Raw genomic sequence first — 18,282 nt, forward strand, 5'->3', positions numbered from 1 at the left:
GCAACCGAGTACACCCTGCACTAGCGGATTCTGATTGAATTTAGGGTCTTTCACCCAAGAGAGATACAGTCCTTGCTTACTTTACAAACCTGGGCAACCAATCTACTATTTTACCATCAACTTCCAATTTACTTTCAACATAAACACATTTCTTGCAAACTTCCACATCAATATTCCATTTCACTTATCAAGTGCAAATAAATATCAGTACATTACTTCTTTCCAAAACAATTATTATCAGAATGTTTTTCAAAACTTCCTTTCAACGAGAAGGGTATCATTCATTATGCTTAGATTATCAAATAATAATGACATATTGCAATTCAACACCAAGTTATTCAAATACTTGTCCTTTCAACTCTCCCATAAGAATAATAATGACATATAATTCAATTCTCTTAAATCAATTGTCTGCAGCCCATATTCATTATCAGATTAATATATGCAAAATGATATAGAAATCAATTTCTCAAATTAATAACATGCATCCGTTATGCATCTCTAACAATTTATATGAATAATACTTATACTCAATTGAAAACAACTCAACATGAATATTCATAGCTAATGCTCTTTCACGGCACCATTGCTTGGATATCAAATCCGGCAGCATAACGGCATCGGGAATGAGGTTTCCCGAACCTGTATACCTGTTAAGACCAGACAACCAACAATTAGATATACAGGGTTCACAACTTGGCCGTTCAACAGCCGAAATAGGCGGTAACCACCACCCACGGTGGCTGCCCAGCCCCTAACAACACACAAACACTCACCAATACGCAAACAAACCCTAGAATTGGCCTCTAGATGTCTTGGGGAGGCTGATTGACAAGGAAAATCACTCGACCCGCCGCCACAAGTGGCGGAGCCGACGGTGGCAGCGGCGGCACAAACTTAAAAATGCCCAAATTCAACTCCAAACAATCCTAATCATATAATAGAACCTTTAATTGCACAAAAACAACACGAATTTGAGTCCAATTTCAAGATATTTGAAAATAACATAAACCCTAAAATCGAATTTCTAAAATCACAAAATTGAACATCGACACCTTAGGGGAAAGATTACCCGTACCTAGAGGATCGATTTTGTCAACTGGATCGATGGCCAATTATCGCCGGAATCAGCAGCGGAAGCCGGTGGCTGACTTGGCTTCTCGAGCTCATTGCTCCGTCGTGGAGCCTCGTATGGACGAACAGAGACCATGGCTAAACTCACCATGTCGAGGCGAACAAAGCCCAGTAGGTCCGGCCATTCAATTTCTGCCGGAACAGTGAAATCGCGGTGGTGCAGCCGCAACCTTGGTGGCGTCGAATCGCCGTCGTGGAGCATCACCGGCGTGAGGAAAAGGCACGGGAAGACTCGCCGTGAGGAGAGGAGGAGGACCCAGGTGGTCCAGCGCCGCAACTCCGTCGGAAAACACAAATCGCCGACGGGGGCGTTTTCTGTCTCGCGCCGATTCTCCGTCTACGGTGGTCGGCCGGCGAAGAGGACGGCCGCTGGAGGTCGGCGACGGCGAGAGGAACTCGCCGGTGCTCGCCGTTGGTCCAGGGGTGGCCGGACGGCGAAATTGCCGAGGAGAGAGAACAGGCAGAGAGAGAGAAGAGAGAGAAGGGAGACGCGGGGACAGAGGAGAGAGAGAGCCCCCCCGAAAATTCTGGAATTTTGGGTATTTATAACCCACTCATGCAAAATTACAAAATTGCCCCTCCCTTCAAATGCCCGTATCTCTCAAACCGTAACTCTGATTTATGCATGCTTCGTGTCTACGAATTCGTGGACTCGAGATCTATCCAACGGGCCCAAAGTCAAAATCAAAAGTCTACTAATTTTAAAAGTCAACTTTGGGTCCATCCCAATTTAAAACAAATTTAAAATAAATCCAATACCTTTTTAATTTCCAAATAAATTCTTAAGGCATTTAAAATAAAACTTTGAAAAATACGGGATCTCACAGCTTCTCCCAGCTGTTCTCGCAACTGTGAGGGGTTGGGGGAGGTCCTGCGCCGGCGAGCTTCTGGGTTGCCGGAACCAGCTGGGTTTTGGCCGTGGCGGTGACGCACACGCAAGTGGGTGGCTGCCTGGCTGGGTTCTGCGCAACACCTAGGAAGAGAGAGGGAGAAGCATTGGGAGGGGAAGAGAGTTGAGAAAAGAGAGAATTTGAAAGAATCTGGGAGGGGGGGAACACATAACAAAGAAGAAAAAAAAATGAAAATGCACGGGGAAGGGAAGAGAGTTTAGAAGAAAGAGTTTGAGAGAATCTGGGGGGGAAGAAGAAGACAGAACAAAGAGGAAAAAAATATAAATGAAAGTGAGGTCAGGTCTTAGGGGGAAAAGAAGGGGAAATGTATAAAATAATAAAATTAATTATATACGGGACGGGATGAGATGAGATTGAAATATTAGTACTGTTCTCATCCCATTGTATTCAAGATCGGTATGGGATCCTCCCGAAAATTATGGGACCTAAACGGTACGGTACATAACCAAGATGGGACGAGATGAAACCGGTATGGGTTCGGTATCCCAATATTAATGCCCACCCCTACCTAACGTACTCTTACTTTTTTTTACTCTTTAGCCACTTTTGAGACCAAATTACCCTATCTTTCTCTTTCTCTGTGTCTCTGTGTTTGTCTGGAAGTAGCCGATCTGGGTGCGACACCTAACAACCAACACCAATCATGCAACAAAGGAACAAATGGTCGACAAATTAAGAAATAAACTCTTTGTGGGTTTGCTGGTGTATAAGAGTATATGAGTATATAGCTAATACATACCCATGAAACTTGATAAGGTGGTGTCGACAAAGAAATAAACTTCATGATGGTGTATAAGGTGGTAAACAGTCCAAGTAGGCAGAGCAACAAAGGAATCCAACTTCCCAGATCCTAATATTCAAGAGTTTATTTAGATTTTTCATAGAGTTTGTTCAGATTTTTCTGTCAATTTTTTAATATTTAGATCTGAGTTTAACAAACTATGATATGGATTTGTTGTTCTATAAATTCCGACATGAGTTTGTTATTCCAGATATGAATTTTCGATTTGGGTTTATTGTTTTAGATATGAAATTTCGATTTGAGTTTGCTATTCCAGATATGAAATTTCAACATGGGTTTGTTGTTTCAGATATTAAATTTGATTGTCAACGACATGCAAATGGTTGACAAATGATGAACACATGGTCGACAAATAGTTGACACATGTTCAACAAATGGTGCTACAATCACTTTAGATGGTGCTGCAACAAGTTCATCATATTAACATTTCTTTGTCGACAAAGTGTTGATATGTCGACCATGTGGCGACTAAAAGGGCATTTTTGTCTGAAAAGTGGCCAAGAGTCAAAAAAGTAAGAGTTGGGAGAAGGGTTAAAAAAGTTAGAATAGTATTAAAAGAGGTTATTTAATAAAATTTCTCAAGATTTAATGAGGTAGTAATATTGTCACACTTTAAGCTTTGTTTAGTCCAAATAATGGACGGTGAAAAAAACAATTAATCCTCACTATTTCTTTTGGTTAAGATTAATCCTCACTATTTTAATTAACTAAATGTATAGCCATTGCAGTTGATGAATTTTGGGTCAAAAAAGACTGTTTGTTGTTTGACTTTATAAAGCAACTCATAATTGGTTGCATTATTGTAATTGAGCCAGCTGGATGTTGCTTAAAGTGTATCAGCAACCTTGTACCAAAAAGGTGCTCCCTTAAACTATACGTTAACCATGTGTTTAGACGTTGGGAAGGGAACTATTTCAGTTCCATCAAATTTCTGACCAATTTTATTCACTAATTTGATAATGGGCACTGCTTTCCGCTCCCTTAAACTATACATTAACCATGTGTTTAGACGTTGGGAAGGGAACTATTTCAGTTCCATCAAATTTCTGACCAATTTTATTCACTAATTTGATAATGGGCACTGCTTTCCGCTCCCTTAAACTATACATTAACCATGTGTTTAGACGTTGGGAAGGGAACTATTTCAGTTCCATCAAAATTCTGACCAATTTTATTCACTAATTTGACAATGGACACTGCTTTGCGCTCCCTTAAATATACACTAACCATGTGTTTAGACGTTGGGAAGGGAAAAGTTGGTCTTGTGTTCCATTCGGTCTAAAGCAGAAGGGACAAATGATAGGGAATCTTATTCACTAATTTGATAAGGCTTATTCACACCATTGTCCTCTGTAAGATATACTTTTTTTCACTTTGTCACCTGAAACTTAAATCCTCTCAGTTTGCCACCTGAACTTCACACAGTTGTTGCAAAACACCATATGCCATCAACTCTGTCAATTTTTCTGTTAAAAAAGCTGACGTGGCACCTATATGGCATGAGTGGGACCCTTTTTTAGTTATGTAAGATCCATGTGGACAAAAAAAATAATAAAAAATCATTTTTAAACTAAAAAATAATAAGATTCATGTCAATTTTTTTTGTCCACATGGATCTTACATAACTAGAAAAGGGTCTTACCCATGCTATATAGGTGCCACGTCAGCTTTTTTAACGGAAAAATTGACAGAGTTGACGGCATAGGGTGTTTTGCAACAACTGTGTGAAGTTCAGGTGGCAAACTGAGAGGATTTAAGTTTCAGAGAATAAAGTGAAAAAAAGTGTATCTTACAAGGAGTAATTGTATGAATAAGCCATTTGATAATGGGCACTGTTTTGGGTACTCAACTTTGAATACCACCTTGTATTTATCACCAATCACATAAATTATAATGGGATTCATTATGAGAGAGAAAATGATGAACTCCATCATAGGGTCATGTGATCGGTGATTAGTACAAGGTTGGTACTCAAAGTTATACCCAAGCATTTTCCTTTGATAATAGTGGGTGGGCTTAGCAACCTGAGATTTGTGGGTTTGCACACCCTTCAACATATGGACCAACAGAGACCCATTAACCTCCTCCACTCCACCCAGTTGTTGAAGAAAGAATAATTAAAAAATTGGGCTGTGGTGTGAGGAAATTTTAGCATCGAATGTGGCTTGTTGCAGGTGAGTTTATCCCTAACAAACACCAATTTCATATTGGTTGATATTCTTGCTTCAAGCATTCAGTTTTTGTCGTTGGAAAATTTTATGAATTCCAAAGTTTTTCTTGCAGGGGGGTTATTGAAGAAATCTAGGCATCCATCTCAAAACCAATTGGCAATGAGAGAAGTAACTCAAATCCTAATAAGCCACTAGCAAGACCCTCACATCTTCAATGTGAGATTTCTCTCAACACGCTTCCGCACGTGTGACGTCATTTAAGCCTAACACATGGACAATTTATATTGGGTGACGTGGGAGCATGTGTGGCCGTTAGGCGCATCACGTGGATAACCTGCTCTGATACCATGAAGAAATCTAGGCATCCATCCCAAAGTCAATTGGCAATGGGAGGAGTAGTCCAAATCTTTATAAGCCACTAGTAATGCCCTCACATTTTCAATGTGAGATTTCTCTCAACAGTTATGAGCTAAGTTCCTGAATGAGCGGCCTCTGCGAACCCATTAAAAATAAGCCTGATTAAAATCTGTAAAGAATTGGAAACAGCCATTTTCAATTGTTCTGAGGTGAGTTATACAAAACCCATTAAAAGTAAGCATGATTAAAATCTGGAACTTTGAATTTGGGAATTTGATTGAATTTGGGTGCAGTTTTTGAGCAAAAATTATAATTAAAATATCCTCTGTGGTTATTGTGCAAATGCATTTTACACATATTAACTTGTTTGTCACTGCTCTTTGAATTTTTACCCAAAATGTCAGATATTGGGATGCTCCTTCATTCTAATTGACATATATACATTTTCCGGGTTTTTAGAACTTGTGTAAATTGGCGTTGATTACCTTGTACCAGTTTTAATGGACCCTTGTTGAATGTACCAAATTTGTTAACATGAGTGATAGGAGGTATTTCCTACATATTGTACGTGTTCTTGAGTTTGGCCTTACGAATATTTTATATAAGCCTAACTGGGCTTTGTATTTCTTTCTTTTATTTTCCGTGATATAAAAAAAATGTATTTCTTTTATGATTGCATAAGTTTTCAGGTAACTAAGCAAATTATTAATTTTGTGCGAATGAAATTGAATATGAGTATATGACTAGGAAATCCAATATATATATGAATTAAGGAGGAAACAGATAGTGACGGAGGCTGACTAGTCAATGATGTAGGTAGTATTTCCAAAGATAAAGGCTTTGAATCTGAATCATTGGAAACCTTAGAGCTTGGATTATTTAATGTGGGATGTCTAGCACTAGTGCTAGCAATTACATAAGTCGCCCAAACTATTGTTAAGAGCAATATTGATGGTCCAGCCACCATCCCAACTCCAGTATACACATATTCTTTAGCAATCTTCTTTGTGTAAATTCAGAAGCTTTTAAGAGTTATCAAATTACTGTTTTAATTAGTCAGTCAAGTCATGCTATGTACACATACCTATAAGTGTATGCATGATATATAGATCAAAGTATAAGGAGTCTGGATGCTAACTGCTAGGTATTGGCTGATTGTATTGTACCGGAACTGAAAATTTGGACAACCCTATTTGCTTTTCTAATTAGTCTTGCTTGCTGACAGAAAAATTGTATTGCTTCACCTTTTTCATAAGAGGATTAAATATAATTCTTAACTTGTTTGATTTTAGGATGACACATTTTCTAGATAAGACTTGGGTTCAAATTAGGGCTGCCTTTTGGTTTGGTTTTTACCGAACCGATCGACTACCGACCAAATTTTTTAGGTTTGGTATACTGATTTTCACAATTCGAAAATCGGAAATCTGAAACCGAAAAAATTATAAAAAAGTTGGTTTGGTTTTGGAAAACCGAAAAAAGTTAGTAAACTAATCGATTACCGAAAATTATTACTGAAATAAACCAAATCAATTATTACTGAAAAAATTGAAACAATTACCGAAATTTAGTTATATATGCTTATATAATACTATTATGTTAGTGGTACAATAAATATTAAACTACTAATATCTTAAACAACTATAAGAAAATATAATTGTAGAATGTTATCATATTAATATTATCAAAAGTGTGAGTTAAGATATAGAGTCATTCTCTAATAAACTAAATATTATTATTTTTAGGAAAATAAGAATCTCATCTTTAAGTAAGTAATGCATATATACATACTAAATTAATAGGATATACTAATACATATTATTAAACTAATTATACTAGTATATATTATTACAAACATTAATATTATTGCAATTAATACTAATACTAATACTATACTAAACTACCAATACTACTCATACAAATATATATTCATCAAACATTATGTTTTATGCATCATATTTGATTAAATTTTAATTTATATTGGTATATAATAATTAGTATTATTATAATTAAACCGAAAATGAACCGAAGATTTACTGAAGTAAATCGAAAATGAACCGAAGATATACCGAAGTAAATCGAAAATGAACCGAAAAGTGTAAAATACCAAAATTACCGAAATCGAACCGAAAACTAAAGTTTACCAAAAATTACCGAACCGAAAAATACCGAAATCGAAAAATACCAAATTTTTTTGTTTTGGTTTGGTAAGCCTCAATACCGATCCGAACTGACCGATGGGCAGCCCTAGATCAAATTGATCATACTAGCGATGAATACATTACTCAGCTGTGTCAGTTTTTGGATCTTAGAGCCCGTTTGGTATCCTACTCAATTTTTTTTTTTTTCAAAAATGAAGATTTATTTTTTAATTTCAGTTTTCAAAATCAATTTTTAAAATTTGAAAACAATTTTTAAATTCTAAAAATAATGGCAGCTAAGAAATAAGGAAGTGTAAAAAAACAAATGAGAAAAACAATGTTTTATCGTTTTTTAAAAAGGCTTGTTTTTTAATTTTTTTCTAAAAATTGTTTTTGAAAATGGTCTACCAAACATATTTTCTTAACTAAAACATGTTTTTTTTTTTGAAAAAAAAAAGGTTTTTGAATAGGATACCAAACAGGCCCTAAGTTTTTATACTGTAGGGATTAATAATAGAGTCAAGTGTCTTTGTCGTGTGTGCTACAATAGATTATGGAGAGTCTGAAGTGAGATTGTCAACCATATGGATGTTGATGGTATGGATCCTCGTTACGTGGTTTTGCCATGGATTAATCATGGTGATTCGATTCAACCAATGTTGAATTTGAAGGAGCTTATAGTCCAACACTACCAACGACCATGAAATAGATGATATGAATTGTTTAGGGTTTTTCCTCTTTCTCTATCTTTTTTTTTTCTCTCTCTCTCTCTCTGATCTAAAGATCGAGGATCTCGCTGACAGCGCTCTGGCTATGGGTTACAATGAAGTGACAGAGAATAACTAGAGAGAGAAAGAGATAGAGAGGAAGAGAGAGAAAGAGGATGGAGAGAAAGGAAAGAGATGAATAGAGGGAGAAATGGACAGAGATAGGGGAGGAATGGGCCGTGCCGGTGGGTATAGCCGTCCCCGGCGGGTAGGCCCTTAAGGTGGGTTGGGTAGGGTGGGGAGGAGGGGTGCGATCTGCACCTCCCTCTTATTTTGTTTTTTTTTTTAGTTTTAATCTTTTTTTCCTTTTTTTAGTTTTAATATATTAAGTTCTTTATTAATAAGCCACAACATATATTTTTTTTTGTCATAAACTCAAACTTCTAATCTACTTATTTTAAGCCACAAAATATATTTTTAAGTCACAAAAAATATTTTAAGCCACAATTCAAGAAAAATCAAATATGAAACATTCAATATTATTCAAACTCAAGCATACCCAAATTTTAGTTAAATTAATTTTGAATTCTTTTGAGAGATTTTTGATTTTAGGTTTATGGTATAGTATTTAGAATTTAGGGCCAAAGCCTTAAAACTCTAATTATGAAGTCATAAAACCTAAACTCTAAATGATTAAACCTTAAAACAAGATTATCATTCAACAAAATGTAATTCTACGAAATTATAAAGTGTAACTCTACAAGAGTTACATACTGCATTATAATAAAAGAAAGTCTAACTCTACAACATATTGCATCATAATAAAATAAAGTATAACTTTGTGAGAGTTTACATAAGGCATCAGGAAAAAGTTTAGTTTTAAACCACTTCGTGTGGCTTAAAATAAACAGATATTTTACATGAGTTTATGAGTGAAACTTACAATTTTTTGTCGCTTTTTGCTAATTTACTTTACTCTATTTTAATTTTAATCCTTTTTTAGTTTTAATCTTTCTTAGTTTTAATATTTTTATTTTTTATTTTTTTTATGTATTAATCTTTTGAGTTTTAATATTTTGTAACTTAGAAATATAATTAAAATTTTATTTAATATGAAAAGACCAATTTGCCTTTCGTTTTGACGAAGTTTGTAACATAAGTCACTACAAGAAAAACATATTTGGGCGACGAACATATATTCGTCGCCCAAAGCAATTTAGGGCGACGAATAAGAAAATTTGTCGCTCAATGTCATAAAGGTTTGGCGACGAACATGTTCGTCGCCCAAAGAGGTTTGGGCGACGAATCACACGTTCCTCGCCCAAAGTAACTTTGGGCGACGAACATATTTCGTCGCCTAAACATTAACAACAAACAATTAATTGAGAAATACGTACATTGGGCGAGGAATATACATGTTCGTCGCCCAAAGTGCCTTTGGGCGAGGAAAACGAAAATTTGTCGCCCAAACTTACTTTGGGTGACAAAATATTTCGTCGCCCAAACTCATTTTGTGCGAGGAATATACATATTCCTCGCCCAAAGACTCTTTGGGTGACGAAATTATGTTCGTCGCCCAAACTATGTTTGGGCGAGGAACCTGTTCGTCGCCCAAAGGGTCATCCTGTTTTTTAATAATGGTTTGGGCGAGGAACCTAACATTTCGTCGCCCAAAGTAACTTTGGGCGACGAATTGTGAGGTTCCTCGCCCAAGATAACTTTGGGCGACGAAATTTGTAGTTCCTCGCCCAAAGTAAGAATACTTTTTTGTTTACAATTTTATATATGTAATAGCATACTATACGATTGTATTTCCAAAGATCATAACCATTCATTTTTTAATTCCCCACTTAAGGATCATCCATGCAAAAAATTAGCTCAATCGGAGATGTAGAAGTTAGGTAACGGTGGTTGAACTTATGAACGATTGTAAATTTTCTAATACGAATCGAAGTATGAGATGAATTCCGATTTAGCCGATTTTTTGCAGGAATGATCTTCCAGTATAAACGAATAGAATGAACGGTTCCGATCGTTGAAATCACATTGTAGTCTTCACAAATTGTTGAATCACCAAAATTTCTACCCAAAAGTTAATATAATTATACTCTTCAAGTGTATTTGTATGTAGAAGATCACTTTTGTATTGTGTTTTTAACGATCCGAACCGATCATTCCTTAGTGCCTCACTCAAAGATCATCCATGCAAAAAATTAACTCAACTGGAGATGTAGAAGTTAGGTTTAGCATTTAGGATGTATGAACGATCTTGATTCTTATAATAATAATCGAACGGGTAGATGAACTCCGATTGAGCCGATTTTTTCCAGGGTTGATCTTTGAGTATGAACATATATGAAGAATGGCTCTGATTGTGATAATCACGTTGTGGTCTTCACAATTATTGAAGCTACAAGGTTTTAACGAAAGAGTTGATATAATTTTATTCTTCAAATGCAAAAACCACTGATTTATATGTAGAACCTTATATGTCGATTGTGTTTTTAACGATCTGAACCGTTCATTTATTAGTTTGTCACTCAAAGATCATTCCTCTAAAATATTAGGTCAATTGGAGATCTAGAAGTTTGGTATTGGAGCTCGAACGTATGAACGATCATGGTTCATAAAAAAATTCAACTTTGGGCGACGAAATGTAGCTTTAGGCGACGAACAATGCGTCGCCCAAAGTCTGAAATTATGGCGGGATAAAACGGTGCCCTAGAGTCAACAACTTTGGGCGACGAACATGAATTCGTCGCCCAAAGTGACTTTAGGCGACGAATTAACACGTTCGTCGCCCAAAGTCACTTTAGGCGACGAATTCATGTTCGTCGCTTTAATATACTTGGGGCGACGAACATAAATTCGTCGCCCAAAGTCTTTAAATTTATACCCATCTCTGGGTTCAGTTCAGTCACTCTCGCTCACTCACTCGATCCCTCACCCTCGCAGCGCCGCATCCCGCCTCCTCCTTCCCTCAGCTCTCACTCCCTCCTCCTCCTCCCTCCTCCTCCTCCCTACGCCTCCTCCTCCTCCTCCCTCCTTCCCCGAAACCCAAAACCCCCCCCCATCGGCAATCCACCCCCCCGAAAACCCACCCCCCCTACCGAAACCCACCCCCCCCATCGGAGACCCACCCCCCCTCCCCTGAAAATCCACCCTCGCCGAAACCCACCCCCGAAAATACCCACCCCCGCTGAAACCCACCCCCCACCCGAAACCCACCCTCCCCCGATAACCCACCCCCACCGAAACCCATCCCCCCCCCCCAGCCGAAACCACTCACCCAAAACCCCCCCCCCTCGAAGCCGAAACCAGCTCAACACAGGTATTTGTTTTTTTTTTTTTTTTTGAATTTATGGTATTTTATGGTATTTTCTGTTTTTTTTTTTTGTATTTTCTGTTTTTTATGTTTTCTAATATTGTGGATTTTGTACTTGTTGTGGATTTTGCATAAATTGGTTGTGAAATTTCTGATTTTAGTGGTAATTAGTTAATGTTGTGGGTTTTTTTAATTTAGTGGTTTGGTTGTGAAATCTGAATTTAGATTGATGTTGGGCTCATATTTGACAATGATTTATATTTTTGGTGAATGAAGGATAGTGTTGCATTTGTTGTGAAGGATAATTGCATTTTTGGTGAGGTATGTGTTTAATCTATCTTTTAGTTAAGTTTTTGTATGATTTAGTATTTAATGTTTCATATATAATTGTATTAAATTTTTGAGTGAATTAGTTTGTATGTTAAAATTAATTACAAAATTGATTAATTAATTTGTATGTTTTTATATGCTAAAATTTAATAGTTTGTTTGTATGCTTATATGTATATTGTTAGATTAATTATAGTTTAGTTTGTATGTTACATTTAGTTTAGTTGTAATTGCAAAATTTCCGATGACGTAGTCCAGCACTCCTCGAGTACTGGGTGAGGTCATGTGGCACGAAGTGCTTGTGCGAAGTTATCAATCGATAACTTTGTACATTTAACTAGTCGTGCGAAGTTATCAGTGGATAACTTTGTACACTAAATTTAAATTCACCTTAGACCCGTTCGAGAGTCTATTGGACGCGCGCATGGGCGCTGGGCGTGACTGCGCTCCAATATGATTCTTGAATTGTCCAAATTACCCATGGACAGTTTGGGAGTGCACAATTATGTGTTGTGGTTAGCGGTTCATGTGATGTGGATTAGTTAGCTTGTTAGTTTTTAAATATAAAATTTAGTTTAATTACAAAATGTAGATTAATTAGTTTGAGAAATATAATTTAGTTATAAGGTGAAAGGCGATGGAGTCAGCTCCCAATGATGTAGGTCAGCCATCCTCGAGTACTGGGAGCCCCTCTATGCCACGGAGGGCCCGTCGATCTCACCGCTCTAGTCAGGTCACCGTTTCCGCTTCCGCTTCATCTACTGCGACGTCATCCACTGCGACGAGGGGACCATGTAGTGGGTTGAAGTCCTCTCGGATCGTGCGCAGTACTGGGGCGCGGATTCCAGTCATGTGTGTGCAAAACGGCCGACGACCGTTAGATCCTAACGTTGACAGTTTGTTCTCGCATGATGTGGGGGCTATTATTCGTGCCGAGTGCGCCATGGTTGCAACCACTTGGAAAAAATTGCCGGCAGAGATTCAACACAAAGTGATCCGCTCCATCTCAGTGAGTATATAGCTCAATAATTAATTCAAAATGATAAATTTGATCATTCATAACAATCTAATATTTTTTTCAGGTTAACTTTGACATTCAGATGGATGATCCCCTCACTGTCACGTACATGACAGATTTACTCATCAAGTCCTACAGGCAGTGGAAGCACGAACTACACGTGCATTTCAAGGGATTTTCGTCGGCAGTTGAGGCATTGGCGAACCCCCCTATGGAGTTGGTAGAGCGGTCTGACCAGTGGCGTTTTTTGTGCGATCATTTCATGAGTCCGTCGTTTTGGTACGTTTTATCATCTTAAGACTTTAAAAAATCGATTATTGTTTTGTTATTCTATTATTGTATACATACACTAACATATTTATAATTTGCTTAATATTTAACAGAAGAAGTCGATCGCCAACGCCAGAAACCGGAAAGGGAAGCCGTTTAACCATCATAGTGGTCCGACGCCCATCTCATATCGAGTGGAGTCGCGACGTCGGGTACGTCATTATTTAATTTAATACATATATATTCTTTAATATTGGTTGGGTCTTTGACAAAATTATTTTCTTTTTCAGCGTGGGTCGCAATTCCCGGAGATAGATACTTTCAGAGATATCTATGTTCATCCCGGTTGTGATGCGGCCAAGGCAAAACATGTTAGTTTTTTATATTTTAAAATTCATCATATAATTTTTTATATTTATTTTTCTAATTGATTACTTGTATATATAACATTTTGAAGGATGAGATGGTGGCCAACTCGAGAATATATTTGGAGAGCTTGGCCGAGCAGCACCCTCCGGGTACTCCGTTGGAGTCGATTCCAGTACCTGATCCCGATGTCGGACTTCGTATTATGATAGACTCATTGGGTGTTAGGCCCGGTAAGGAAATACGCGGCATGGGATATGGGTGGATTCGTGATGTTCGATCCTCGTCTTCGTCTTCATCTTCGTCTCAGCCATCTGCAGTCGTCGCAGGGTTGTCCGCTCAAGTGAAGAAGTTGCAGGAGGACTTACGAGCTGAGAGAGCGGAGAAGGAGGCGTTGTATGCTGCATTGACCAAGGCGATACCTGGGTTTGTCCCTCCACCATCTTCTCATTAACCTCCGTCAGATATGAATGATGATGATGCTACTAGTTTAGAATAGATTGACTATATATATTAGGGTTAATTACTACTTTGTATGGATATTTTGATATATAAATTTATGAATTTTGTTTTATATAGTTTTTGAATAAAGAATTTTTTTTTAAATATTTAATTTAAATATATAATTTAAATAAAAAAAAATTTTTTTAAAAAAAATGTTTGGGCGACGGAATGTTTCGTCGCCCAAAGGGTGTTTGGGCGACGAATAGCTTTGTTCGTCGCCCAAACACCTTTGGGCGACGAAAAATTCCGTCGCCCAAAGCACGTTCCAGCGAGGAAATTAGTTATTCCTCTCCCAAATCTTGTTTAGGCGACGGATAATTTCGTCGCCCAAACATGCTTTGGGCGAGGAATAAGTGTGTTCGTCGCCCAAACCCTCTTTGGGCGACGAAATTTGTCCGTCGTCTAAACTTGCTTTGGGCGACGAATTTTATGTGTTAGGAGACGAAAAAATCCGTTGCCCCAGGTGTCTTTGGGCGACGAAATTTAGAAGTTCGTCGCCCAAACCCTTGGGCGTCACATTTTGGGCGTCCACACGCTCGACGAATGCATTTCGTCGCCCAAACGTTTGGGTGACGAAACTCTACTTTGGGCGACGAATTTCGTTCCTCTCCCAAACCCTTTTTTCTTGTAGTGAGTTATCGAATGTCCTACGTTGATACAAACCATTAATAAGTGTCATTCATCAACATAACTCTAAATACGTATCCTGAAATAAAATTGACTCGAAAGTATATGTTCTATTTAAAAAAAATTCTCAAAATAAAAAGACAAAGATGTACTAACCGTTAACACTCATTTTCATTAACAAACATAATACTAATGAAATATATATTCTAACTGTTACTTTCATTATCAAATATGTTATCAATATATATTTCTTTTTCACTGCCTTTGTATTTAAAAAAAATAATTTCTATAACTATGTATTCACACTATAGATGAAGCGAGCAGCCCCTTTAATTGATTTTCATCATGTCTCCACAGTCACACATTTGGAGAACATATGCAAGTAACCTTTTTTTGATGGTTTTTTTCAATTTTGGTACCAAAGGCTATACCATTGTCCCAATTTGATACCCAAACTTTTATTTGTCCCAATTGAGTACCCAAACTTTTATTTTGTGTCTAATAGATATCCAAGTGAATTTCTGTAAAAATTGTTAACAGAAGTTAGGGATAATAAGGTCACTTCAAAAAAACTCTATATTAATTCTTTTAGAGTGCTGCTATTTGTACACCATTTTTTTTCTTTTTTTCTCCTACACACCCCCTATCCTCTTCTAAAATTTAAAATTTAAAATTTCTCTTAACACACTCCTCCAATTACCCTAATGCCCTTATTTTATCAATTTCACAAAATTTCTCATCACAACACTCCCCATCAACTCAGACAAAAAAAAAAAAAAACCACACACACATGACACACCCATCCCCTGTGATGCGGTCTGCGTATTCGGCATATCTATCTTTTAATTTCAAAAGATTTATTTTATTTTCATAATTTGTAATAAGAAGTTTCTATTAGTTTTAGGGACTTTTCTTTGATTTGGAAAAATAGGATTTTAATTAATATTTTATATTTTATATTTTGTCTTAATTAGATTTTTGTCACCCAAGTATGTTTGGTGCCCAAGTAATCTAAGCCCTATAAATATGGGTTTTTGTACTCTTCTAAGCTGGTGGTTGATAATTAATAAAATTTGAGAAGAGATGATTTCTCTCTTTTTCCCTATTTTTCTGATAGTGTAGAGAATTATCAATGTAATAGGAGCCCTTGTTTTTGGCCATTCTCAATGTAGAAAATCAACAGATCTAAGGTAGGTTGTGTTTCGAAAAACCGTATCTCTTTCGCCCGCTGCGTGCTGCATCAGTTTTGGTATCAGAGCTAAGTTTCTGTTTTGGCACTAAGGAGAGCTCCTGGAGGACGTAACGGAATAGGGCCTTTTGAAGATGACCTCGACAACGTATATGGAAGAGAAAACATAGGTCGTTTGGCAAGACAGGTGGAAGCGGTATCTCAACAACTAGAGAACGTAGTGAACCTGTTGGCAGATCAACGCCGAGACCAAGAACAAGATCGACATGAAGATTATGAAGGTTATGAAGAGGAAGGTAATCCTTATGGCCATCGACGAAGTCCTAGAAGGGAAAGAAAACCCATCCCTATTTATGATCACCGTTGGGAGTCTGGATTGAAAGTAGACATTCTAGAATTTCAAGGTAGTTTGCAAGCAGAGGAGTTTCTTGATTGGTTGTGTGCTATAGAAGAAATCCTTGAATTTAAGGAGGTTCTTGATTAAAAAAAGGTTTCTCTTGTGGCAACCAAATTGAGGGGTAGAGCTGCAGCGTGGTGGCAGCAAGCCAAGTCGACTCGGGCCCGTCAAGGCAAAAGTAAAATTGTAGAGTGGGAGAAGATGAAGAAGAAGATGAGAGAGGCTTTCTTACCCCCTACAATTCCACCAAGTTGCTTTACCAACAACTTCAAAACTCGAGAAAAGGCAATCGATCGGTTGAAGACTGTACTGAGTTTTATCAGTTGATCACAAGGAATGTCCTTGCAGAAATGGAAGAACAATTAGTGTATCGGTATGTAGGTGGCTTAAGGACTCTATTCCAAGATACTCTGAATTTGTTTGACCTTTTGTCAGTGTCCGAGGCACACCAATGGGCTTTACAATTAGAAAAACAATGGCGTCGCCAAGGACCAATAAACACTGGAGTGGTGGTAACGCTATTTCAAGAAGTGGGTCAAATTCCACCCCAACTGTGAAAAGCGCTCCAGTGCAGCCCCCAGCTTGCAAGGATAGAGGCTTTGGTACTAAGCCCTTTACAACGGGTAATGAATGCACGAACCTTAGGTGCTTCAAGTGTGGTGAAACGGGTCATCGTATGGTTGACTATAGGAAGGGACACTGAGCAGGCAAAACATTATTTTTGGATGATTATCTATATGAATCTTTAGTCGATTTTGATCAAGGCTCAACCTTTGATGAGGAACCGGTGGAAGAAAAGTTGGTCGCCGGGGATAATGGTCCCTTATTGGTGGTGAGGCGTTCCTGGTATGCTCTGCGTGAAGTGGGGGATGATGGGTGGTTGCAAACCAACATCTTTCAGTCCACTTGCACCATTGGAGGTAAAGTTTGTAGCTTGATTATTGATGCTGGTAGTTGTGAGAATGTGATTTCAGAAGAAGCCGTGACCAAGTTGAGATTAGAGCCTCAACCACACCCACAACCATACAAGCTTTCATGGCTGCAGAAGGGAAGCGAGGTAACGGTATCCAAACGATGTCTTGTTCCTCTGTCTATTGGTACTAATTAACTACAAGGATAAAATTTGGTGTGATGTTGTGAGTATGGACGCTTATCACCTTTTGTTGGAAAAACCTTGGCAATTTGATAGGGGTGTTACCCATGATGGGATGAAGAATACTCAAAGCTTCGTGTTCAATCACATTAAAATTGTTCTTTTACCCTCTAGAGAACAAGGCCCAAGGGCAAAAAAACAGCAAGGAGCTACCAACTTACTGTCAAGACAATAATTTGTTAATGAGGCACAAGAGTCGGGTGTTGTCTATTTGTTGATTGGAAAGGAGCAACAAGAAAGCAACCAAGTCATACTCGAATTCGTAAAGGCTCTACTGACCGAGTTCCAAGATGTGTTTCCCGAAGAGATGCCTTCGGACTTGCCATCGAAGAGAGATATTCAACATCAAATTGACCTTATGCTCGAAGCCATATTACCTATTAGACCCCAGTATCGAATAAGTCCCAAAGAGCATAAAGAGTTGAGGCGACAAGTGGAAGAATTGCTCTAAAGAGGATATATCCAAGAGAGCCTCAGCCCTTGTGCCGTACCGGCTTTGGTTACACCCAAGAAAGATGGGTCGGGGCGTATGTGTATTGATAGTAGAGCCATCAACAAGATTACAGTACGATATCGGTTCCCAATGCCACGTTTAGATGATTTGCTTGATCAATTCAGTGGCGCCACAGTCTTTAGTAAACTTGACCTCAAGAGTGGTTACCACCAAATCCTGATCAAGGAAGGAGATGAGTGGAAGACGGCATTCAAGACGCGGGAGGGGCTGTTTGAGTGGCTAGTTATTCCCTTAGGGTTATCCAATGCACCAAGCACATTCATGAGAGCTATGAACCAAACGTTCTTCCATTCGTGGGAAAATTTCTGGTGGTATATTTTGATGACATCCTCATCTATAGTGCCACGCCGGAATTACATCTTGAGCA

The 18,282-nt window shown here is 37.9% G+C and overlaps 1 pseudogene; it reads left to right on the plus strand.

Moving 5' to 3' along the window:
* Positions 1–1,208: 1,208 nt before the first annotated feature.
* Positions 1,209–17,852, plus strand: LOC147286708 (uncharacterized; annotated as a pseudogene).
* The last annotated feature ends 430 nt before the right edge of the window (positions 17,853–18,282 follow it).

The sequence above is a fragment of the Dryas octopetala genome, chromosome 4 (assembly GCF_963921425.1).
Source record: "Dryas octopetala chromosome 4, drDryOcto1.1, whole genome shotgun sequence".
In the NCBI taxonomy this organism is placed as follows: domain Eukaryota; kingdom Viridiplantae; phylum Streptophyta; class Magnoliopsida; order Rosales; family Rosaceae; genus Dryas; species Dryas octopetala.